At 44.1% G+C, this 25,064-nt stretch overlaps 1 protein-coding gene across 16 annotated transcripts in view; it reads left to right on the top strand.

The window, feature by feature from the left end:
- The first annotated feature begins 7,190 nt into the window (after positions 1-7,190).
- Positions 7,191-25,064, top strand: part of AMBRA1 (autophagy and beclin 1 regulator 1) — a 201,210-nt gene continuing 183,336 nt past the window's right edge. For 8 of the 16 annotated variants that reach the window (XM_034932482.3, XM_063608428.1, XM_003815206.4 and 5 more), the window contains exon 1: positions 7,191-7,427. The gene's annotated coding sequence lies outside the window, so the exon portion shown is untranslated. The remainder of the gene's footprint in view (positions 7,428-25,064) is intronic. The other 8 variants (XM_055093618.2, XM_008968149.4, XM_008968151.4 and 5 more) reach the window with 1 other exon arrangement.

Below are 25,064 nucleotides of genomic sequence, written 5' to 3'. Positions count from 1 at the left end.
TTACGGATTATTATCTGCTGTTTTATTTCTACTCCAAATGCTATTCACCATCATTATCCTGCTCTATAAAGAGTGGGTCCATTTGGCAGAAGATTGTGCTTAATATGCACAGGGATGTCATTGAGGTGGGAATGGACAACGAAGAGTTGGCTAGAAACATTAACTCTATTCATTGTGCAACAGAGGTACCCGGTTACATTATTTTTTTCTTTGTAAAGTTCAACTTGTTTCCCTCATAAGGCAATGTTTTAATTCTTAAGGTCTTTCCTTTTTAAGTCTTCTAAGATGGGTATTTTCCCCATAAAGTTTTGGTTCTGTTTGGTAGATCGCATCAGGAAAGGGTTACTGCCCAACATGTATCATAAGTGGCAAGGTGAAGTGTGATCATGGAAAATGCCTTGCATTTTAGCCTTATATAACTATATTTAAGGAAAATTGGAGTTTTTCACAACTTAACTCACTAGATGGTGACATAAAAGACTGAGTGGGATGGACAGTCTTGGAGAGATTTCAAAAGCAATTTTAAGTCTGTTTACTTGCACACCAAAGATAATCTAAGTGCTGAGCTGGCTGAACATTGGCTGACAGTGTTTTTCCCTGGGAGCATTTTATTTTCTAATAATCCCACAGGGAAACTCTTCAGATCTACACCTTTAACCTCCTTTCAACCTGTGGTTTTGCAGGCCAGGATTTTTTTTTTCTTTTGTCATTGGTTAGTTATTTCCCCAAAATGATGTAGGGGAAGGATCAGGGTCTGTACTTCCAAATTGCCAAGGGTGTCCTCACAGGGGCTTTTTATAAGCGTCTGAGAAAGCTGCTCCCTTTGTGGTTCTTAGTGTGGATTTATAGCTTTTTTCTGGCATGGTTTTGGGAAAGAGTCAAGGATTTTGTCTGTCTTACGTAAGCCTCATTTTCCCATAGATAACTCCATCTGGCCAGCATAGTAGTTTTCCAGATTTACCCTTAGATGTTTCAAGGCAGTAAGGTCTCAGGATATATCAAGGGAAAACAATATTGGGTGATCACCAATTTACCAATTCCAGATTATACAAAAGAGGGACCATAAACATATTCTTGGTTTAAGTTAACTGAATAGGGATGAAGCTGTTTTCCTGATCCTAGGACTGTGAAGGATCTAGACCAAGTTAATCTAACTTAGGGATAAAAAACAAGACACAATTTTAGTGGAGTCATGTAGTGAAGACATAGAAGAAGTGGGTAACGGTGAAAGAGGCTAGACAGATCATAGATATTAAGATTTTATCTGTATCTGAAACAAACGGAAAATAGCCCAAAGACTGAGCTTCGTAGTTACCTTCCCTGGCAATGGAGGGGAAGTTAGAAGGAGGACAAGAAAATAAGAAATGAAAGGGTTTTTGTGCATACACATGTCCTCAGGGCCCATTTTGCTCTCTAGATCCTGCCAAGATTTTCCAAAATTGTTGTGGGTATGAGAAATCACAGATTCAGGATTAAGACTTTGTTGATTATGTGGAAAGGAAGGAAAAATACTAGCTGAAGGCTGGGGACATGCTAGTTTCCCAACACATAAAATTAATAGACTTTTTTTTTTAATCACACAGAAATCCTTGTTCTAAAAAAAAACTTTTTTTTTTTTTTTTTGTTTGAGACAGGGTCTTGCTCTGTTGCCAAGGCTAGAGCAGTACAGTGGAGTGATCTCAGCTTACTGCAGCCTCCACCTTCCAGGCTCAAGTGATCCTCTGACGTCAGTCTTCCGAGTAGCTGGGACTACAGGCACACACCACCATACCCAGTTAATTCTTGTTTGTTTGTTTTTTTGTAGCAATGGGGTTTTGCTAAGTTGCCCAACCTGGTCTCGAAATCCTGGATTCAATTGATCTGCCTGCCTTGGCCTCCTAAAAGTGCTGGGATTGCATGCCCCTGTGCCCAGCCCTGAATTTTTTTTTTTTTTTTTTTTTTGAGATGGAGTCTCACTCTGTCGCCCAGGCTGGAGTGCAGTGGCACAATCTTGGCTCACTGCAACCTCCGCCTCCCTGGTTCAAGCTATTCTCCTGCCTCAGCTTCCCGGGTAGCTAGGATTACAGGCACGTGCCGCCATGCCCGGCTTATTTTTGTATTTTTAGTAGAGACAGGGTTTCACCATGTTGGCCAGGATGGTCTCGATCTCCTGACCTTGTGATCCGTCCGCCTTGGCCTCTTAAAGTGCTGGGATTACAGGCGTGAGCCACCGCACCCGGCCCTGAATTTTTTAAAATTAACTTTTGTAGAGACAGGGTCTCACTCTGTCACCCAGGCTGGAGTGCAGTGGTGTGATTGTAGCTTATTACAGCCTCGAACTCTTGGGCTCAAGTGATCCTCCCACCTCAGCCTCCCAAGTAGCTAGGACTAGAAGTGTGCACTACCATGCCTGGCTAATTTTTTTTTGGTACAGACAGGGTCTGACTATGTTGCTCAGGCTGGTCTTGAATTCCTGGCCTCAAGCAATCCTCCCGCCTTGGCCTCTCGAAGCGCTCTGAGATTATAGGGATTACAGGCATAAAGTACCGTGCCCAGCCTAAACTTTTTTTTTAACATGACTACAGGCTGGGCACAGTGGCTCACACCTGTAATCCCAGCACTTTGGGAGGCCGAGGTAGGCAGATCACAAGGTCAAGAGATCGAGACCATCCTGGCCAACATGGTGAAACCCCGTCTCTACTAAAAGTACAAAAATTAGCTGGGCGTGGTGGCGGGCGCCTGTCATCCCAGTTACTAGGGAGGCTGAGGCAGGAGAATCACTTAAACCTGGGAGGCAGAGATTGCAGTGAGCTGAGATCCTGTCATTGCAACTCCAGCAACAAGAGCAAAACTCCAAAAAAAAAAAAAGAGAAAAAAAAAATGACTACAACTGAAGGCCTCTTGTGATTGTAAAGTAGAAGAAATTAGATCTCTGGATACTGAACAGGAGAAAGGAGATTAGACTTTGAAATCATAAATTAGCAAATTTCAAAAAGGGGCCTCCCTGTTTGCCCAGCAAAACATTAAGGATCTATTATTCTGTTGACATGTTAACTTTATCTAATCTTTATGCTGTCTTTTACAGATGGGCTGATTTCTTTGTCATTCTAGAGCCTTAAAATATTCATACATTTTGATCTATTGATAAATTTCATCACTGGAGATTTATCTTATAGAAATAATTCCAAAGAAGGGAGAGCCTTCTATCATTCTATGGCTAGCAGTTCCCTGCTGTTCTGGGCTCTCTCTCCTTCCCTGGGCTGCTCCTACGTCACTATACTACTACCTTTACCATTCCATCATCAAGCGTATACATTACCCCACAGCACAAAAAGAACTGGCTAGAAAAGAACAGAACAGAATTGCAATGGCAGAATTGACAACTGGCTTACCATTTCAGCTGTTCAAGGCCTGACTGGTCTTCCTGCACTTCCTAGTAAGATGACTCACGGTACCATTACAGAATTATCTCACGCTAAGTTCAAACCTGATTTCTACCACCGAGTGTGTGGTAGAGGCATGTTTCTCAGAACCCAGAGCCAAGATAAGGAACAGTCTCCAATTCCCTGTTCTCTCCCCTCCCTCCTTCACCCTTCATTCCAGGTGAGTCTCCTAGGCAAGTGTGTCCCATCCTCATCCTCTTTTTTTTTTTTTTTTTTTTGAGGCAGGGTTTCACTGTCTCTGTTGCTCAGACTGGAGTACAGTGGTGTGATCATGACACACTGCAGACTCGACCTCCTGGGCTCAGGTGAGCCTCCTGCCCCAGCCTCCTGAGCATCTGGGATTGCCAGTGTATGCCACCACTCCCTGCTAATTAAAAAAATTTTTTTGTTTTTTAGAGACAGGTTCTCACTATGTTGCCCAGGCTGGTCTCAAACTCCTGGACTTAACCTATCCTCCCGCCCTGGACTTCCAAAGTGCTGAGAGTACAGGTGTGAGCTGCCACACCTGACCTCTTGTTGGTTTAGTCTTTCCAAAGTTTTTTCCATGTGATTGACAGGGGCAAGGTCCATGCTTAGGAGTGAACTGTCCCAGATTTCCCATGGCTGTCACAGTTTTAACACTCAAAGTCCCATGTTCAGGGAAACTCCTCAGTCCTGGGCAAAACTAAGACTGGTTATCCTACTTCAGGGAAGCACCATCCTACCTCAGGGGAGTGGCTCCATGAGGAGAGTCCTACCAGAATTCAGTGATCAACAGTAAACACCATAATGAGTTCTTGAGTCTTAACATCAATATGAGGAACATCAGGGGTACAGCCCAGGATGATCTTCACTTCTGCTGGCCTTCTTTCTTTTTTACAGTTTTTCCTCTAGTGTGAGGAGATTGCCGCAAGGTTGATGGTTTCAACTCCTGATCTCTTGTGATCCACTCTTCAGTCTAAATAAACATTTCCATAAGAACATGCAGTAGTTTGCTGTCAAACTGAAGCTTAAATCCATATATATACATACATATTTAAAAAGAACAGTTCTCTAAAGGAAATTTATCTGTAAAGGTGCAACTCTGCCCATAGAATAAGCCACCCTTTCCATGGTCTCACAAAGCAGTCTAGACTCAGCGTTGCAAATATTTTCATTTTCAGATGATGATTTTAGATAAATCTTTGCCGAACTTTCAGGTGTTTTACTCAAAAGTCTCCAGCTTTTGAAAAAAGGAAAATGTCTAGAGCAGTGAAATTAGTTTTTTTTACTGCAATCAAGGTTTCAAAACAATGTAGTTGGCCGGGCGCAGTGGCTCAAGCCTGTAATCCCAGCACTTCGGGAAGCCGAGGTGGGTGGATCACGAGGTCAGGAGATCGAGACCATCCTGGCTAACACGGTGAAACCCCGTCTCTACTAAAAATACAAAAAAATTAGCTGGGCGTGGCCGGGCGCAGTGGCTCACCCCTGTAATCCCAGCACTTTGGGAGGCCAAGGCGGGCGGATCACAAGGTCAGGAGATCGAGACCACGGTGAAACCCCATCCCTACTAAAAATACAAAAAATTAACTGGGCGTGGTGGCGGACGCCTGTAGTCCCAGCTACTCGGGAGGCTGAGGCGGGAGAATGGCGTGAACCCGGGAGGCGGAGCTTGCAGTGAGTCGAGATCACGCCACTGCACTCCAGCCTGGGTGACAGAGCGAGAATCCTCAAAAAAAAAAAAAAAAAAAAAAAAAAAAAGCCGGGCGTGGTGGCGGGCGCATGTAGTCCCAGCTACTCGGGAGGCTGAGGCGGGAGAATGGCGTGAACACGGGAGCCAGAGGTTGCAGTGAGCCAAGATCGCTCCACCGCACTCCAGCCTGGGCGACAGAGCGAGGGTCCGTCTCAAAAAACAAACAAACAAAAACAATGTAGTTATCTGAGTAAAATTTGAATGAGGGCTATAGCTATGCTCCACAAGCCTCTCCAAGAAGGAGAGTTTTCTTTCTTTTTTTTTTTTTGTAGTCCCGAGTAGCTGGGACTACAGGCTCCTGCCACCACGCTTGGCTAATTTTTTGTATTTTTAGTAGAGACGGGGTTTCACTGCGTTAGCCAGGATGGTCTCAATCTCCTGACCTCATGAAACGCCCGCCTCGGCCTCCCAAAGTGCTGGGATTACAGGCGTGAGCCACCGCGCCCGGCCTGGGCAGTATTTTCAAAGACTTAGAGGAGATTTTTGTAAAGTGCCAATACATTATTTAAAAAAGGCTAATACTGTAAGGATGTGCTCTTTGAGTTTAATTGAAGTCTTCAAAGGCTGGGACTTTTTTTTTTTTTTTTTAGACGGAGTCTTGCTGTGTCGCCCAGGCTGGAGTGCAGTGGCACGATCTCTGCTCACTGCAACCTCCGCCTCCTGGGTTCAAGCGATTCTCCTGCCTCAGCCTCCCGAAAAGCTGGGATAACAGGCACCCGCCACCACGACCGGCTAATTTTTGTATTTTTAGTAGAGACGGGGTTTCACCATCTTGATCAGGCTGGTCTCAAACTCCTGACCTCGTGATCCACCTGCCTCGGCCTCCCAAAGTCCTGGGCTTACAGGCGTGAGCCACTGCGCCCGGCATTTAAAAAAAAAAATTTAAGATAGGGTCTTGCTCCATAGATCAGGCTGGAGTGCAATGGTGTGATCATGGCTCATTGCAGCCTCCACCTCCCGGGCTCAGGATATCCTTTCATCTTAGCTTTCCGAGTAGCTGGGCCTACAGGCGGGAGCCACCAGGCCCGGCTAACTTTTTGTATTTATTTATTTATTTTTATAGAGACTGGAGTCTCACCGTGTTGCCCAGGCTGGTCTTGAACTCCTGGGCTCAAAGCAATCCACCAGCCTCGTCTCCTAAAGTGCTGGAATTATGGACGTGAGCCGCTGCGCCCAACCAAACTGGGACTATCTTGTTTCCTTTTTACACCCTTCCTCTCTGAGTAGTGGGGAAGGGTGTAAACCTTCCTAGGAGCAGGTAAGGTAGACTATGATTGCTCACAATTGGTAACCATACTTGCAGTGATCTTTGTGATTTATTGAATCATATCTAGGATGTACATATTAATCCATATTTGGGCTGAGCATATTCATTTATCAACTAAGAGACTACAGAAAAAAGCCATTGTTGTGATGATGAAAATGTCAACACTTTATCAGGTTCTGAACCCAAAGAGACTTTTGCTTATTATGTAAGAAGCACACCTGTGGCTCTAGGCCTTTGGAAGAAAATAAAAGAGAAAAGCAATCCGTGTGCTTTTTTTCCCCCTGCCTTAAGGTCAGGCTACATAATTCTGGGTTTTCCCAGCTTCTCTTGGTCATGCTTTGTGGGGACTAAACTGGAGCTTTTACGTAGACTGTTCATTTTGTTCCTCAGCTTGAATTCTCTCTCGTTTTCTGTCTCTATGATTTTTAATTCCCCTCACTGCTCTGTTAGGAAACTAAGGGTCAAATGAGGTTAACTAATTTGCTCAATTGGGATAAAGAGTGTTGGGAGTCCATAGAACAGTTGGGGGACTATAGTTAGACAACAAGTGTTATTGCGCTATGATTTGATCTTCAACACATTCACGAGAAACTCCAGTTCTCTAAAGAACTTTAACAGCCGGCGACCCACAGAAAATGGCAGAAGTGCAGGCTCTTTTTTAACCCGTGGCTTATGATCTGGGTTTGTTTATTTATGCCTCAGACAGGAGCCGGACCTTGAGTAGGAGTTGAGCTGTTTTTCGGCGCTCGGCTGTGGTTCCTTGAACGATTGCTTGGGCGTTCCTCCTTTGATGTCTGGGGCGTTCTTGTATTCGGCGATCTTTTGCGCCGTCTTCTTGCTTGATGTCTCCTGAGCGGCGGCGGCGCCGGGTCGAGGGCTGAGTTGTCCGCGAGGCCCCGCGCTCAAGCCGCCTTCTCCTGCCGGTCGGTAGAACGGACCCCTTGCTTTATTCCTGCCTCCTCTTTCTTTTTCCCTGTGGCTCAGCCCGTTCGCTGGACTGCAAACCGAGCTCCCGTCTGCCTTGCAGGTAGGCCCAGGAGGAGCCTGGGAGGCCCAGCCCGGCATCCTTCCGCCGCGGGGTTGAGAAGACCTTGGCGCCGGCGGGTGGGCAGGCTGGCCGGACGCCGTGACACTGCCAGAGGAGGGGCTACCGGTCTGCGTTGAGGGGCGCGGCCGGAGGGGCAGCCCGGAACCGAGGGAGAAGCCGAAAGGAGGGAGAGTTGCTGGGGCTTCCCGGTGTGGTTCTTTAGGGAGGAGATGTTGGGTCTAGGGCACCCCCAGTGTGTGGGGAAAATGGCTTTCCAGGAACCGATAGAGCTTTGCGCACTTTGACCCTCCTTCCTTTCTCCTTTTCCCCCCACCCCGAAGTCTCCGGGTGTCATGCCTCAATTGCACTGGGGACCCCTACTGAGTCCAGCCTTTGAAGGGACCTTTGAGTAGGTGGAGGCTTATGGAACAAGGCCCTCTGGCTCTTCTGAGCGAAGTGTTATGTTCTCGCCTTTTTCTGGGTGGGTAAACTGAGGCTGATGTCTGGGACGTGACTTCCCCACATATCCCCAACAGATCATTAAATTCACTGTAAGTCACTTTTTGTCGTTTACCAATTCCCTTTCCCCCAGTTACCAGTCAAGTTATGAAAACAGTGAGTTATTGTTTGATCGTCTGTGATCCCTCTTTTCCTAGGAATATAGACTGTTAGGAATATAGATCCTGTCACAAGAGGCTTCAGAAGTAAAGGAACCATGTGGTTTCTTGGCTGTTTTGCATTTCAAAGTCTGTATCATTTTAACTAGTGTAGCAATGACAGTTTCTTTTTGTTTCTTGATAACCTTGTTGTCTACTTTGTTTCCTGATAACCTTGTTGTCTACTTTGTTTCCTGATAACCTTGTTGTCTACATTGTTTCCTGGTTGATTTATCCTCCTTCTCCCCAGCCTCTTTGGAAATCTTACAACTATGGTGTTTGTGGTTAGAAGTTAGAGTCTAGTAGAGGATGGTCAAGACTTTGAAGGCAAACGCTTGTCCTGTGAGGGTCTGCTTTCTGGGGAGTATCCAATGGAAACCCAAGGAGTCTGTCTCTTTTTTTTTTTTTTTTTAAAGACAGGCTAGCTCTGTCGCCCAAACTGGAGTGCAGTGGCGCGATCTTGGCTCACTGCAACCTCTGCCTCCCGGGTTCAAGCGATTCCCCTGCCTCAGACTCCCGAGTAGCTGGAAGTACCGGCGCGCGCCACCACACTCGGCTAATTTTTGTATTTGTAGTAAAGACGGGGTTTCATCATGTTGGCCAGGCTGGTCTTGAACTCCTGGCCTCAAGTGATTCGTCCACGTCGGCCTCTCAAAGTGCTGGAATTACAGGCATCCACCGCGCCCGCCCAGTTTTGTTGTATTTGATTAGTAGTTTGGTCACTGCACATACAAAAGCTAAAAAAGGCTGTGTGTAGAAATCATTCAAATATTGAGATATTTAAATGAAAGGTTAACGCTTTGGGAACTCCTTTGTGGTTCCCTTTTCCTTCCCAGCTTGGAAAGTCTGGGGACTAAGTCTGTTATTTTCATCGGATTCAGTGTCATGATCCTAATTTGTGTCACTTCATTCTTGGGGGGAAAAAAAAAATTCAGCCTGTCGGGCGCAGTGGCTCACTCCTGTAATCCCAGCACTTTGGGAGGCCAAGGCAGGTGGATCACCTGAGGTCGGAAATTCGAGACCAGCCTGACTAACGTGGAGAAACCTAAAAATTCAAAATTAGCCGGGCGTGGTGGCGCATGCCTGTAATCCCAGCTACTTGGGAGGCTGAGGCAGGAGAATCACTTGAACTCGGGAGGCAGAGGTTGCGGTGAGCCGAGATCGCGCCGTTGCACTCCAGCCTGGGCAACAAGAGCGAAACTCCGTCTCAAAAAAAAAAAAAAAAAAAAAAAAAAAATCAGTCTTGAGGTCATTCTGGGTTGGATAAGTTTCCAAAGTATGTAGAATCAGTAAGAGAGCGTTTTTGTGTGTGTGTGTGTTTTGAGACGGAGTCTTGCTTTGTCCCCCAGGCTGGAGTGCAGTGGTGCGATCTCGGCTCACTGCAACCTTCTCCGCCTCCCAGGTTCAAGCAATTCTCTGCCTCAGCCTCCCGAGTAGCTGGGATTACAGGCGCCGCCACCACGCCCAGCTAATTTATTGTATTTTTAGTAGAGATGGTGTTTTACCATCTCGGCCAGGCTGGTCTTAAACCCCTGACCTCGTGATCCACCTGCCTTGGCCTCCCAAAGTGCTGGGATTACAGGTGTGAGCCACCGCGCCCGGCCAAGAGAGTGGTTTTAAGGGTGCAGACATTCAGTTCCTAGTCCTTGAGTGGAAACTGTACAAGGCCACATTCTCCCACTATTTTAGTATTCTCATGTGAGTTTTGGAAAGATTACTGTTCCTTTAATTTTTTGTGTGAGGTCAGCAAGATTTAAATGAAGGGCCCTTAATCATAAGCAATTTCCTAGTTACACGACCTCAGTGCTCCCAGAAAGGGATTAATGAAGAGCCACCAGACTATCTTTATGGAGAATCTAGATTGGGAAGTTAAGCTAAGAATGTGCATTTTTGAAAAAGTTTTTATGGTAGAAGAGAATGTATATCAGAGGAAAGAATGTAGAGAAGAAAGCAACATTGTCCACTGGGAATTGATAAGTTCTGCGTAGAATTTAGAGTTATAAGGACTATCTCATTGGCTCCTAATGAATGCTAAATAACAAATGGAAATTGCTGTGAGTGTCATGAAGCAGTCTTAGGAATATTTTATTATGTTTCTGCAGGAAATAATTGGCAGAGGCTTAAGTTGAATTGAGGCCAAGAAATTTGGTGTTGATGGGAGGTTACAGGGATAGAGCTTCTCAACTTAATCAACTTATCTCATGCTTTGTGATAGAAGGTCATTCAGCTTTTTTTCTTTTTGTTTTTCTTTTCTTTTTTTTTTTTTTTTTTTTGAGATGGAGTCTCACTCTGCCTCCCAGGCTGGAGTGCAGTGGCACGATCTCAGTTCACTGCAACCTCCACTTGCCGGATTGAAGCAATTCTCCTGCCTCAGCCCTCCTGCGTAGCTGGGATTACAGGCGCGTGCCACCATGCCCGGCTAATTTTTTGTATTTTCACTCAGCTTTTAACTTACTTGGTTAAATCTTGTGGTGTTCTGTCAATGTTAGATTGGGTTCTCTGTTGACATTTCCTTTAAAAACTGGACGGGTTCAGAATGTGACTGAATTCTGTCTTTTAGTAAGAAAGTTCTTGGAGATGATTAAAGATTTGAACTTCTAGAACTTAAGCTGGAACAGAGTTATGTATATCACTTGAAAAAGATTAGTTTTGTATATCGTTAGAAAACAATTGATTATTTTTATTAATAAAGTAGTAATTTAATTTTTTTTTTTTTTTTCTGAAGAGATGAGGTCTCCCTATGTTGCTCAGGCTGGACTCAAAACTCCTGGGCTCAAGTAGCCCTCTCCAATAGCTGGAACTACAGGTGCATGCACCTGGCTTACATTTTTTTAAATTAATTTTTTTTTGAGATGGAGTCTTGCTCTGTCACCAGGCTGCAGGCAGTGGCGCAATCTTGGCTCACTGCAGCCTCTGCCTCCTGGGTTCAAGCGATTCCCATGCCTCAGCCTCCTGAGTAGCTGGGACTACAGGTGCGCACCACCACACCCAGCTAATTTTTTGTATTTTAGTAGAAATGGGGTTTCACCGTGTTGGCCAGGATGGTCTCTATCTCCTGACCTTGTGATCTGCCCACCTCGGCCTCCCAAAGTGCTGGGATTACAGGCATGAGCCACCGCGCTCGGCCATACATTTTTATACTGTATAATTTTCACAATATTTTCAATATGTGTTAGGAAACTTATAAAACTTTTGTTTTGATCATGTACCTTTATGGTGCTTATTAATATCAAATCCAAACATTATGGTCCTTAAGCATATTGGTGAATGTTGTCTGTTTAAGTTGACAATTTTTAGACCGGGCGCGGTGGCTCACGCCTGTAATCCCAGCACTTTGGGAGGCGAAGGTGAGTGGATCATGAGGTCAGGAGATTGAGACCATCCTGGCTAACACGGTGAAACCCCTTCTCTACTAAAAAATACAAAAAAAATTAGCGGGGAATGGTGGTGGGCGCCTGTAGTCCCAGTTACTTGGGAGACTGAGGCAGGAGAATGGCGTGAACCTGGGAGGCAGAGCTTGCAGTTAGCCGAGTTAGCACCACTGCACTCCAGCCTGGGCGACAGAGGGAGACTCTGTCTCAAAAAAAAAAAAAAAAAAAAAAAAAAAGTTGGCAATTTCTCTCACACTTCCAATTTATCTCACTCTTAAAGGAATAAGAAAATGTTTTGTTGTTAGCACAGAGAGGTGTTTTTTCCTAAGATATGCCTCAGCCTTGATAGAGTTATTTTGGAGTGGAATCCGCATTTTTTTGCCCAGTGGTTTGGTTTACCCCAAAAAAACTTAGGTTCCTTTAATCACAGTCATTCTTGTTTCATTCTCCAATTGTTCCTCATAAACTCAGAGAGAGCTTTCAGTGTCTTAATTTCTGTTTGTACAGAAATGCTGTGGTACAGCCTGTCCTGTGGTTTGGGGTCATTTATATTTTATCTTTTCAGGCTCCCCCAAGTTAATATGATCAATTTTTTTTTGCACAGCTAAAATTAGTTACTGATGGATAAAAATTTTATGATTAGTTATTGTCAGCATGTATTTATGTGTCCAGTAGTATGTGGCAGCCTGCCAATGTAATGTAAGGAGAAAATAGATTAAGTAATCAGGAGATCTGGGTTTAAGCCCTAGGTTTACTACCTGAGAAGTCTTGTACAAATTATTTAAGGAGGCTGTAGGGAAGGTTAATGTCCTTTATTGAGCATTTACTGTGTCATGTTCTTTACATGTGTTATTTCATTTATTACTTATAAGAGTCTTTTAGAGTAGATGTTAATTTCCCCATAGAGATACTATTTTTCCATTTTTTTGTTGAAGCCCAGTGACAGTAAATAATTTAACCAAGATCACACAGTAGGTATAGTAGAGCTGTGATTGAAATCAAAGGCTTTGAATGCTTTTCTGAGTCTGTATTTAAAGAATGGAAAAGTAAAACATCCATCATAATACTTTTTTTTTTTTTTTGAGATGGAGTTTCGCTCTTGTTGCCCAATCTGGTGTGCAATGGCGCGATCTTGGCTCACTGCATCCTCCGCCTCCTGGGTTCAAGCGATTCTCCTGCCTCAGCCTCCCTAGTAGCTGGGACTACAGGCATGTGGCTGGCTAATTTTTGTACTTTTTTTTTTTAGTAGAGACGGGTTTTCACCATGTTGGTCAGGCTGGTCTCGAACTCCTGACTTCAGGTGATCCACCTGCCTTGGCCTCCCAAAGTGCTGGGAATACAGGTATGAGCCACCGTGCCCGGCCCATCATAATACTTAAGTTGATTACATTGAGAAAAAGTATGTGAAAATGCTTTAAAAGGATAAAGTACTCTTCAATTGTTAACTTCCATGCTATTTTACAACAACAATGAACAGATGTTATTTAAGTTCTTGGGCAACTTGCTACTTTCTGTTTTTTTTTTTTGAGATGGAGTCTTGCTCTGTCATCCAGGCTGGAGTGCAGCTGCGCTATCTTGGCTCATTGCAACCTGCGCCTCCCAGGTTCAAGTGATTCCCCCTCCTCAGCTTCCTGAGTAGCTGGGATTACAGACACACGCCACCAGGCCCAGCTAATTTTGTATTTTTAGTAGAGGCCAGGTTTCACCATGTTGGCCAGGCTGGTCTTGAACCCCTGACCTCAAGTCATCTGCCCAACTTGGCCTGTCAAAGTTCTGTGATTACATGCATGAGCCACAGCACCCATCCTCCTTCTATTTCTTTTCTAACTTATTTTTTGTCTCTCCCTCTGCTCTTAGGGTTAATAATCTTCTCTACCTAAATTTTTTTCTTCATTGTGTGTTGTTTTGGTACCGTGTTTTTTTCTGAGGTCAGAAATATTCCCATCAGACGTTGTGGAGCTATTTCTTGATTGTGACTGTGTGTTTCAACCCTTACCTATGAAGATGTTTGTTCATCTAGCAAATATTTATTGAAGACTCATTAGATGTTGGGATACAAAGGTAGACATAGGTGTTCTTATGGTCTCCTTATGGAGTTTATTCCAGTGGGGAGTATAGGTATTTGATAAATATTGAAATTTAGACTGAAACAAGTATTCTGAAGGAAATAAACAAGGGCTGACAGAGGGAAGAAGGAGTGAGGCGAGCCCTGGGTATTTACAGGGATTGGAGTCTTCAGTCATAGCATCCTTAATCCCCTTGAAAAGTTGGAATCACAAATCATAATTGCGTTAATTTAAGTTTCCTTGCTGCCATCTAAGTCTTCATTTAAGATTGATTGCTACATGTAATATTTGTCTGATATTTAATGTATGATAATACTGGGTTTTACATAGTCAAGGATAACTAGGACTTATAAGTATCTAGCATGCTTGACTAATGAGTTTAATTTTTTACTTTTTTTTTGTGGCAGGGTCTCACTCTGTGGCCCAGGCTGGAGTGCAGTGGTGCAATCTTGGCTCACTGCAGCCTCCACCTCCTGGGTTCAAGCGATTCTCGTGCCTCAGCCTCCCGAGTAGCTGGGACTACAGGTGTGTGCCACCACGTCCGGCTAATTTTTGTATTTTGAGTAGAGATGGGGTTTCACCATGTTGGCCAGGCAGATCTCGAACTCCTGACTTTAGGTGATCTGCCCACCTTGGCCTCCCAACATGTTGGGATTATAGGCGGGAGCCACTGTGCCTGACCTGAAGTTGTGTTTCTTTAAAATGAGCTGAAGCAAATTTTACATTTCATGATTTCATCACTTATTTCTACTCTCTAGAATAGATCATAGGTATATATACCTATAGTATAATGAAGCATCTGAAATTTTGCTGAGTTGGAGAGGATTAATAAGCACATTTGATTTGCAGAGAAAATTGGAGTATTTTATTCTAGGTGACCACTGAAAACAGGACAGAAAAATATCTCTCCCCAGACTTTTGAATAGCAGCATAGTGGCACTGAGTCCTGGAGCCAAGCAGCCTGGTTCAAATTCCAGCACCCCTGCTTACTAGCTATACAACTTGGGCAAGTTACTTACTTAGTCTCTCTGTGCCTCTCCTCATCTGTAAAATACCATACAGTTGTTGTAAGAACTAAATTAGTTAATATGTATAAAGCATTTAGAACAGCACTAGGTGCTGTATATGCCAGTTGTTAGTAACAATGTTATTATAACAAAATAAAGTTTTCCAAAAGAACACATGATAATGATTCTTAGATTGAAGTTTAGATGCTTTGGGAAAACTTTAATAGGGAATAGGAAGTTAAAACAGCATATTTGTCCCTCTTTCCCCGCAGTACCCTTCAAAATAAAGTAAAAGGATATAGGTTCAAATCCTAGCTAGGAAAAAAAAACTAAAAAGATGGATCTTTATTTTTAATTAAAAAATTATTTTTTTATTATTTTTTGGAGACAGTCTTGCTCTGGTGCGGTGGCACAATCTTGGCTCATTGCAGCCTCTGCCTCCTGGGTTCAAGCGATTCTTGTGCCTCAGCCTCCCGAGTAGCTGGGATTACAGGTGTGTGCCACCACACCTGGCTAATTTTTGTATTTCTTTTAGTAGAGTCAGAGTTTTGCCATGTTGGCCAGGCTTGTCTTGAACTCTGGCCTCAAGTGATCTGCCCACCTCGATCTCCCTAAGTGCTGGAATTACAGGTGTGAGCCAGTGTGTCCAGTTTTAAAAATCATTATTATTTTCGGCTGGGTGCAGTGGCTAATGCCTGTAATCCCAGCACTTTGGGAGGCTGAGGCGGGTGGATCACCTGAGGTTGGGAGTTCATGACCAGCCTGACCAACGTGGAGAAACCCTGTCTCTGCTAAAAATACAAATTAGCTGGGTGTGGTGGTGCATGCCTGTAATCTCAGCTACTCGGGAGGCTGAGGCAGGAGAATAGCTTGAACCCCGGAGGCAGAGGTTGTGGTGAGCTGAGATCATGCCATCACACTCCAGCCTGGGCAACAAGAGCGAAACTCCGTCTCAAAAAAAAAAAAATTATTGTTATTTTCCAATTATAAAAGTCTTTATGCCTGGTGTGGTGGCCCACACCTTTAAACCCAGCAATTTGGGAAGCTAGGAATATATATATATATATATATATATATTTTTTTTTTTTTTTGAGACGGAGTCTTGCTCTGTCACCCAGGCTGGAGTGCAGTGGCATGATCTCAGCTCACTGCAACTTCCACCTCCTTGGTTCAAGCGATTCTCCTGCCTCAGCCTCCTGAGTAGCTGGGACTACAGGCGTGTGCCATCACGCCTGGCTAATTTTTATATTATTAGTAGAGTCGGGCTTTCACCATGTTAGCCAGGATGGTCTCGATCTCCTGACCTCGTGGTCCACCTGCCTCGGCCTCCCAAAGTGCTGGGATTACAGGTGTGAGGCACCATGCCCAGCGTTTTTTTTTTTTTTGTAATTATTATTATTTATTTATTTATTTATTTATTTTTTATTGATCATTCTTGGGTGTTTCTCGCAGAGGGGGATTTGGCAGGGTCATAGGACAATAGTGGAGGGAAGCTCAGCAGATAAACAAGTGAACAAAGGTCTCTGGTTTTCCTAGGCAGAGGACCCTGCGGCCTTCCGCAGTGTTTGTGTCCCTGGGTACTTGAGATTAGGGAGTGGTGATGACTCTTAATGAGCATGCTGCCTTCAAGCATCTGTTTAACAAAGCACATCTTGCACCGCCCTTAATCCATTTAACCCTGAGTGGACACAGCACATGTTTCAGAGAGCACAGGGTTGGGGGTAAGGTCACAGATCAACAGGATCCCAAGGCAGAAGAATTTTTCTTAGTACAGAACAAAATGAAAAGTTTCCCATGTATACTTCTTTCTACACAGACACGGCAACCATCCGATTTGTCAATCTTTTCCCCACCTTTCCCCGCTTTCTATTCCACAAAACCGCCATTGTCATCATGGCCCGTTCTCAATGAGCTGTTGGGTACACCTCCCAGATGGGGTGGTGGCCTGGCAGAGGGGCTCCTCACTTCCCAGTAGGGGCGGCCGGGCAGAGGCGCCCCTCACCTCCCGGACGGGGCGGCTGGCCGGGTGGGGGGCTGACCCCCCCACCTCCCTCCCGGACGGGGTGGCTGGCCGGGCAGAGGGGCTCCTCACTTCCCAGTAGGGGCGGCCGGGCAGAGGCGCCCCTCACCTCCCGGACGGGGCGGCTGGCCGGGCGGGGGGCTGACCCTTTTTTTTTTTGAAGACAGAGTCTCACTCTGTTGCCCAGGATGGAGTGCAGTGAGTGGTGTGATCTCAGCAACCTCTACCTCCCAGGTTCAAGCGATTCTGCTGCCTCAGCCTCCTGAGTAGCTGGGTTTATAAGCACCCACCACCTCATCCAGCTAATTTTTGTATTTTTAGTAGAGACAGGGTTTCACCATGTTGGCCAGTCTGGTCTTGAACTCCTGACCTCAGGTGATCCACCCGTCTCAGCCTCCCAAAGTGTTGGGATTACAGGTGTTAGCCACTGAGCCTGGCAACAATTTTTTAAAATTAGCTGGAAATGGTGGTGCATGCCTGTATTTCCAGCTGCTTGGGAGGCTGAGGCAGGAGGACTGCCTGAGCCTAGGAGATCAAGGCTGCAGTGAGCCAAGATCACACCACTGCACTCCATCCTGGGCATCATCATGGCAAGACCCTGTCTCAGAAAAATTAAAAAAAAATTCTTTCTAGTGATTATAGCAGAGTGTGTATTTTTCAGTCATTCATTTGTTTTTTGTTTGTTTTTTCTTCTTTTTTTATTATTATTATACTTCAAGTTTTAGGGTACATGTGCACAATGTGCAGGTTAGTTACATATGTATGCATGTGCCATGCTGGTGTGCTACACCCACTAACTGGTCATTTAGCATTAGGTATATCTCCTAATGCTATCCCTCCCCCTCCCCCCACCCCACCACAGTCCCCAGAGTGTGATGTTCCCCTTCCTGTGTCCATGTGTTCTCATAGCTCAATTCCCACCTATGAGTGAGAACATTAGGTGTTTGGTTTTTTGTCCTTGCGATAGTTTACTGAGAATGATGATTTCCAATTTCATCCATGTCCCTACAAAGGACATGAACTCATCATTTTTTATGGCTGCATAGTATTCCGTGGTGTATATGTGCCACATTTTCTTAATCCAGTCTATCATTGTTGGACATTTGGGTTGGTTCCAAGTCTTTGCTATTGTGAATAGTGCCGCAATAAACATACATGTGCATGTGTCTTTATAGCAGCATGATTTATAGTCCTTTGGGTATATACCCAGTAATAGGATGGCTGGGTGAAATGGTATTTCTAGTTCTAGATCCCTGAGGAATCGCCACACTGACTTCCACAATGGTTGAACTAGTTTACAGTCCCACCAACAGTGTAAAAGTGTTCCTATTTCTCCACATCCTCTCCAGCACCTGTTGTTTCCTGACTTTTTAATGATTGCCATTCTAACTGGTGTGAGATGGTATCTCATTATGGTTTTGATTTGCATTTCTCTGATGGCCAGTGATGGTGAGCATTTTTTCATGTGTTTTTTGGCTGCATAAATGTCTTCTTTTCAGAAGTGTCTGTTCATGTCCTTCGCCCACTTTTTGATGGGGTTTTTTTTTTTTTTTTTTTTTGTAAATTTGTTTGAGTTCATTGTAGATTCTGGATATTAGCCCTTTGTCAGATGAGTAGGTTGTGAAAATTTTCTCCCATTTTGTAGGTTGCCTGTTCACTCTGATGGTAGTTTCTTTTGCTGTGCAGAAGCTCTTTAGTTTAATTAGATCCCATTTGTCAATTTTGGCTTTTGTTGCCATTGCTTTTGGTGTTTTAGACATGAAGTCCTTTCCCATGCCTATGTCCTGAATGGTAATGCCTAGGTTTTCTTCTAGGGTTTTTATGGTTTTAGGTCTAATGTTTAAGTCTTTAATCTATCTTGAATTAATTTTTGTATAAGGTGTAAGGAAGGGATCCAGTTTCAGCTTTCTACATATGGCTAGCCAGTTTTCCCAGCACCATTTATTAAATAGGGAATCCTTTCCCCATTGCTTGTTTTTCTCAGGTTTGTCGAAGATCAGATAGTTGTAGATATGCGGCATTATTTCTGAGGGCTCTGTTCTGTTCCATTTATCTATATCTCTGTTTTGGTACCAGTACCATGCTGTTTTGGTTACTGTAGCCTTGTAGTATAGTTTGAAGTCAGGTAGCGTGATGCCTCCAGCTTTGTTCTTTTGGCTTAGGATTGACTTGGCGACAGTCATTCATTTGATAAATGTTTGTTGCATGTGTATTCCTTCAGTAGGCAGTGAGGATACCATAATGCTGTGTATTATGTACTATGGCTTTTTTTTTTTTGAGTTATGAAATATCCCTGTGAGGCCTTTTACAACTATTTCTTGATTGTGATTCTGCATCTCAATTCTTACCTTTTCAGACTTTTGTTTATCTAGCAAATATTGGTTCTGATCAGAACCAGTCCTTATTGAATGCTTTGTGCCAGGTACTGTAGTAAGTGCTTTGCATTGATTCTTTTCATTCCAACTAACAACCTTATGACATAAGTACTCTTATTCTTCTCATTTTATTGATGTAGCAGTTGTGGCACAGAGAAGTTAAGCAATTTGCCCAAGGTATATAGCTAGCAAATGGCAGAACCAGGATTCGCGTCCAAACAACCTGGCTCCACATTCCCCTGCTCTTAACCTCTAAGTTATACTGATTCTTAACTACTAAACACTTTAAAACACTAGGTCAATATAGTGAGACTAGAGTGGAAAAATAGATGTCCATGCCTGTATGGAGATTATAGTCCAGAGGAAAGAGAGACAGTAAACAAATAATTATACCAATAAACATATAATTGCAGTGTGTGCCAAACCTATGACAGAAGAATAAAAAGAGATTATAGTAGGGGAACCTGAATTAAACTGGAGGTTTAAGAAATATTTTTCTGAAGAAGTGATACTTAAGCAGAGACTAGAAGGATAGAAAGGGAAGGGAATAGCATGTATGAAATTCTCAGGATGGGAGAGAACTTGACACATTTGAGAAACTGGAAGAAGGTTGATATGGTTGGAATACAGTGAACAGTAGGGGATGGAGGAAAGAGGCACAGAATGAGGATAGAGACTTAGGCAGGACTATGTCAAGGCTTTCGGATTTTTTTTTTTTTTTTGAGACGGGGTCTCTGTTCCCCAGGCTAGCATGCAGTGGTGTGATCACAGCTCACTGTAGTCTTGACCTTCTAGGCTCAAGGATCCTCCCACCTCGGCTTCCCAAGTAGCTGGGACTACAGGCACCCACCACCATGCCTAGGTAATTTTTGATTATTTGTAGAGACAAAGCCTCACTATGTTGCCTAGGCTGATCTCAAACTCCTGGACTCAAGAGCTCCTTCCCCACCTTGGCCTCTCATAGTGGTGAAATTACAGGCATGAACTACCACACCCAGCAAGGCTTTTGGATTTTTTTTTTTTTTTTTTTTTTTTGACGGAGTTTTGCTCTCTAGCCCAGGCTGGAGTGCAGTGGTGTGGTCTTGGCTCGGTGCGATTTCTGCCTCCTGGGTTCAAGCGATTCTCCTGCCTCAGCCTCCTGAGTAGCTGGCACTACAGGCACGTGCCACCACATGTGGGTAATTATTTATTTATTTATTTATTTATTTTTTGAGAGGAACTCTCGCACTGTCACCCAGGCAGGAGTGCAGTGGTGCAATCTCGGCTTGCTGGAAGCTCTGCCTCTGGGCTCACGTCATTCTCCTGCCTTAGCCTCCCAAGTAGCTGGGACAACAGGCGCCTACCACCACACCAGGCTAATTTTTTGTATTTTTAGTAGAGACGGGTTTTCATGTGTTAGCCAGGATGGTCTCGATCTCCTGACTTCGTGATCTGCCTGCCTTGGCCTCCCAAAGTGCTGGGATTACAGGCGTGAGCCACTGCGCCTGGCCTAATTTTTTCATTTTTAGTAGCGACGGGGTTTCACCATGTTGGCCAGGCTGGTCTTGAACTTCTGACCTCAGGTGATATACCTGCTTTGGCCTCCCAAAGTCCCTGGATTACAGGCGTGAGCCACCGTACCTGGCCGGCTTTTGGATTTTTATCCTGAGTATAATTAGAAGATTTTGAAGGTTTTAAGCATGAGTATCATGACCTTATATATGATTTTAAAACGTTACTCTGGGGCCGGGCGCGGTGGCTCATGCTTGTAATCCTAGCACTTTGGGAGGCTGAGGCGGGTGGATTGCTTGAGCTCAGGAGTTTGAGACCAGCATGGGTGACATGGTAAGATCCCATCTCTACAAAAAGTACAAAAAAATTAGCTGGGTGCGGTGGCTCACACCTGTGCTTCCAGCTACTCAAGAGGCTAAGGTGGGAGGATCATCTGGTCTGGGGAGGTTGAGGCTGCAGTTAGCTTAAACCATGATACTGCACTCCAGGCCGGGTGACAGAGCAAGGCTCTGTCTCCAAAACAACAATAACAACAGCAACACCCCATTACTGTGGGTACATTGTGGGGAGGGGTTTGGAAAGAGAAGAAATCGGGGAAGTATGGTTAGGAAGTATTGTAGTGGTCCAGGCAAAAGGCGATGATGCTTTGGATTAGACTGTAGGCAGTGGAGATAGAAGTAGAAAGATTCAGTAGATATTTTAGAATTAGGACAGGCAAGACTTAATGGATTGGATGTGTGGGAAGAAGAAGGTGTCAAGTATGATTCCAGATTTTTGGCCTGAGCATCTGGGTAGATGAAGGTGGTGTTTCTGAGATGGAAACATTGGAGGAGGAGCAGATTTGGATTAGAGTTGGGGAGTGGAATGAAGACCTCAGTTTTAGTCATGCTAAGTGTGAGATGCCTGTGAAAACATACAAATGCAGATATCAAGTAAGTAGTCTTTAGGCTGATTCACAAAAGTGGCGCTGGAGAGAAATCTGGATGGTATTAGTATATAGATGGTATTTACAACCAAGGGAAATGGATGAGATCTCCTAGAGAACAAGTATAGAGTAGGAGGAGAAGACCACACTCCAAAGAATTCAAGAGAAAATGTAAGAGCTTGTTATTAGAGAAACCAACATAGGAACATATTTCAGGAAGGGAGTAATCACTGTACATTGTTGGATTTGTCAGCACAGAGATCATTGATGATTATAGCAAGAACAATATTGGAGGAAAGTAGGGCCAGAAGCTAAATTGAATTGGGTTTAAGGCATGGGAAGGGACGAAGTGGAGATGGTCTGTGTATTTTGATTATTGACATGTGTAGGCTGGGCGTGGTGACTCACGCCTGTAATCCCAGCACTTTGGGAGGCTGAGGCAGGCAGATCACATGAGGTCAGGAGTTCAAGACCAGCCTGGCCAACATGGCGAAACCCTGTCTCTACTAAAAATACTAAAGTTAGCCAGGCGTGGTGGTGCACACCTGTAATCCCAGCTCCTCAGGAGGCTGAGGCAGGAGAATCACTTGAACTGGGGAGGCGGGGGATACAGTGAGCTGATATCATGTCACTGCACTCCAGCCTGGGTGACAGAACAAGAATCCATCTCAAAACAAAACAAAACAAAACATGTCTGTTTTCTCATAAGAAGTATACTCTAAGACAGTAAGATCCATGAAGATAGGAGCTGTACCTTTCCATGTTTTGTATTCTTGGCTGCTTAGCTTGGTATCTTGCCAGGATGTTGTATTAAGAGAGAAAAGGGTGAGGGCATGAAGATATTTGCAAAATGGTGAGAGTAATGATTCTCTGGCCTTTTTATGTTGGCCTTAAGGGTTTATCTACTTTTTATGTACTTACTTACTTAATTTATTTATTTATTGAGATGGAGTTTTGCTCTTGTTGCCCAGGCTGGAGTGCAATGGCGTGATCTCGGCTCACCACAACCTCTGCCTCCCGGGTTCAAGTGATTCTTCTGCCTCAGCCTCCCGAGTAGCTGGGATTATAGGCATGCACCACCACGCACGGCTAATTTTGTATTTTTATTAGAGATGGGGTTTCTCCATGTTGGTCAGGCTGGTCTCGAACTCCTGACCTCAGGTGATACTCCTGCCTCAGCCTCCCAAAGTGCTGGGATTACAGGCGTGAGCCACCATGCCCGGCCCTTTTTATGTACTTTTAAAATTTGCTATGTTTAGCCTTTCTTTTTTCACCTCCCTACTGAATGGGTCTTTGTATTTTGGTATTACTGGCTTTTAAAGTTCATTCCTTATCTTTTTTTTTTTTTTTTTATTGCTTTCTTGTGGTCATTGTTGCTATAGCTAATTAGCTGAGGCACTTGGTTAACCTCTTTATTCATTCACTTGTTTATTGGCTCTTATTTCTATGTACTGAATGTATAATTGTGACAAAGCTCAAAGCTCTATACTTTTTTTTTTTTTTTTTTTTTTTTGAGACTGAGTCTCTCTCTGTTGCCCAGGCTGGAGTGCATGCAGTGGTGCAATCTCGGCTCACTGCAAGCTCCACCTCCCGGGTTCACACCATTCTCCTGCCTCAGCCTCCTGAGTAGCTGGGACTACAGACGCCCGCCACCATGCCTGGCTAATTTTTTCTATTTTTAGTAGAGACGGGATTTCACCGTGTTAGCCAGGATGGTCTCGATCTCGTGACCTCGTGATCCGCCCACCTCGGCCTCCCAAAGTGCTGGGATTACAGGCGTGAACCACTGTGCCCCGCCATTGTTTTCTATTAATAGTTTGTGATTTATATACTTTGCCCAGAGTCTAATTAGCCATATTTATATGATAATAATAAACATTTTGGCTACAGTCCTACCTAGATTTTTTTTTTTTTTTAGATGGAGTCTTGCTCTGTCGCCCAGGTTAGAGTGCAGTGGTGCGATCTTGGCTCACTGCAACTTCTGCCTCCCAGGTTCAAGCAACTCTGTTGCCTCAGCCTCCCAAGTAGCTGGGATTACAAGCGCACATGACCACGCCTGGCTAATTTTTGTATTTTTAGTGGAGACAGGGTTTCTCCATGTTGACCCAGCTGGTCTCGAACTCCTGAGCTCAGGTGATCCACCCGCCTCGGCTTCCTAAGGTGCTGGGATTACAGGTGTGAGCCACCACGTCCGGCCCTACCTGGAATTTTATATGGTAACTTTCCTGGGAAATGCTTTTATGGACATTGTCCTTTTTAGTTCTCCTAGCATTCTTTTATTTGTTTATTTGAGACACTCTTTCTTCCAGGCTAGACTACAGTGGTGATTGTAGTTCACTGTAGCCTTGAACTCAAGCTTTCCTCCTGCCTTAGCCTCCCAAGTAGCTGGATTACAGGTACAAACCACCACACTCAGCTTCTAGCGTTTTTGTTTTGTTTCGTTTTGTTTTTGAGATGGAGTTTTACTCTTGTTGCCCAGGCTGGAGTGCAGTGGTGCGATCTCAGCTCACTGCAACGTCCTCCTCCTGGGTTCAAGTGATTCTCCTGCCTCAGCCTCCTGAGTAGCTGGGATTATAGGCATGCACCACGATGCCCGGCACATTTTGTACTTTTAGTAGAGACAGGGTTTCTCCATATTGGTCAGGCTGGTCTCAAACTCCCGACCTCAGGTGATCTGCCCGCCTCGGCCTCCCAAAGTGCTGGGATTATAGGCATGAACCACCGCGCCTGGCTGAATTTTTTTTCTTTTTTCTTTTTTTTTTTAGAATAAGGATTTACTGAACTGAAATTCACTTCACGTAAATTTAGCCATCTTAAAATGAACAATTCAGTGGCATTTAAGTACATTCACAATGTTCTGCAACCTCTTTAGTTTCAAAACATTACCATCTCTGCAAAGTAAAACCCCTTACCAGTTAAGCAGTTTGTCCTTATTCTGCCCTTCCTCCAGCCCCTGATAACCATCAATCTGCATTCTGTCTCTGTGGATTGATTTATTCTGGATATTTCATGTAAATGGCATCATACAGTATGTGATCTTTTGTGTCTGGCTTCTTTGACTTAGCGTAATGTTTTGGAGGTTTATTTATCTCCATTGGAATATTTATCAGTACTTCATACCTTTTCATGACTGAATAATATTCCATTGTGTGTATACATCACATTTGTTTATCCATTCATCCATTGAAGAACATTTGGGCTGTTTCTGCCTTCTGCTCTTGTGAATAGTGTTGCTTTGAACATGCATGTGCATTGGCTTATTTTCAGTTATTTTAGGAATATACCTAGGTAGGAATGGAATTGCAGGTCCTATGGTAATATATTAATGATCTTCTGACATGTTAGAGATCAAAGCCAACATCTGCAGCTTCTCCAGAGTATGTGATTTCAGAGTTGTTGGCTGGGCTTAGATTGGGACTCAGAATCTCTTTCCTGTTCTAACATACTGGTTTTATTATTTGCATTTTACTGATGGGATAATTGAAGCACAGCATCTGCATGGTTTTAACTTCCTATCATCTTCAGAGCAAGTCAGTGATGGAATTAGAAATTTAAGACTCTTAATCATGTTCTTTGTCTAAGGTGACCCATATAAAGCCATGTTGCATTTACATGAAGCTATTTGAAATGGGCTTCCTATATTTTATAATCTCTTGGAGGGATATTGTTCAGGTGGTGTTAAGCAGATGTTCTCTTTCCATAGAGGACAGGACAAGAGGGAATGTG

This window comes from Pan paniscus, chromosome 9 (genome assembly GCF_029289425.2).
Source record: "Pan paniscus chromosome 9, NHGRI_mPanPan1-v2.0_pri, whole genome shotgun sequence".
NCBI lineage: Eukaryota > Metazoa > Chordata > Mammalia > Primates > Hominidae > Pan > Pan paniscus.
The sequence above is the reverse complement of the archived record's forward strand: the minus strand, read 5'-3'. Positions and strand labels throughout refer to the sequence as shown.